The sequence below is a fragment of the Trypanosoma equiperdum genome (assembly GCF_001457755.1).
Source record: "Trypanosoma equiperdum strain OVI genome assembly, contig: ctg_2001, whole genome shotgun sequence".
Lineage (NCBI taxonomy): Eukaryota > Euglenozoa > Kinetoplastea > Trypanosomatida > Trypanosomatidae > Trypanosoma > Trypanosoma equiperdum.
The window spans coordinates 5,804-6,214 of NW_027124063.1; positions in this window are offsets into that span (position 1 = coordinate 5,804).

The window sequence follows — 411 nt, forward strand, 5'->3', positions numbered from 1 at the left end:
GTTTTTTTACGGCACAACGGCGATTTTTTTTGTCTTTTTGGTTTTTTGTTTTTTTTATCTCAATGTTTTTAGATTTTCAGATTTTTCGAATTTTCTATTTTTAAACTTTCCGTATTTTTTTTTGGTTTTAATATTTAAATTTTTGATTCTTTTTTTTTAAAAATTTTTGCGAGATTTTGACATTTTTTTATATTTTTGAGTTTTTGAGTTTTTTTAACGAGCGCCAGCAGTTTATTTATAAGTTTTGTTTTTATTTTTGATCGCCGGCGAATCGTTTCGTTCAATTTTTTATTTTTTATTTTTTTAAATATTTTAAAATTTTTTGTTTTAGCGCTCAACCTTTTTTTTTGCGGCCATTTTTGTGCGGCGGACGATAAGCGGTGTTTCGGGTTAGCGGGTTAGGGTTAGGGT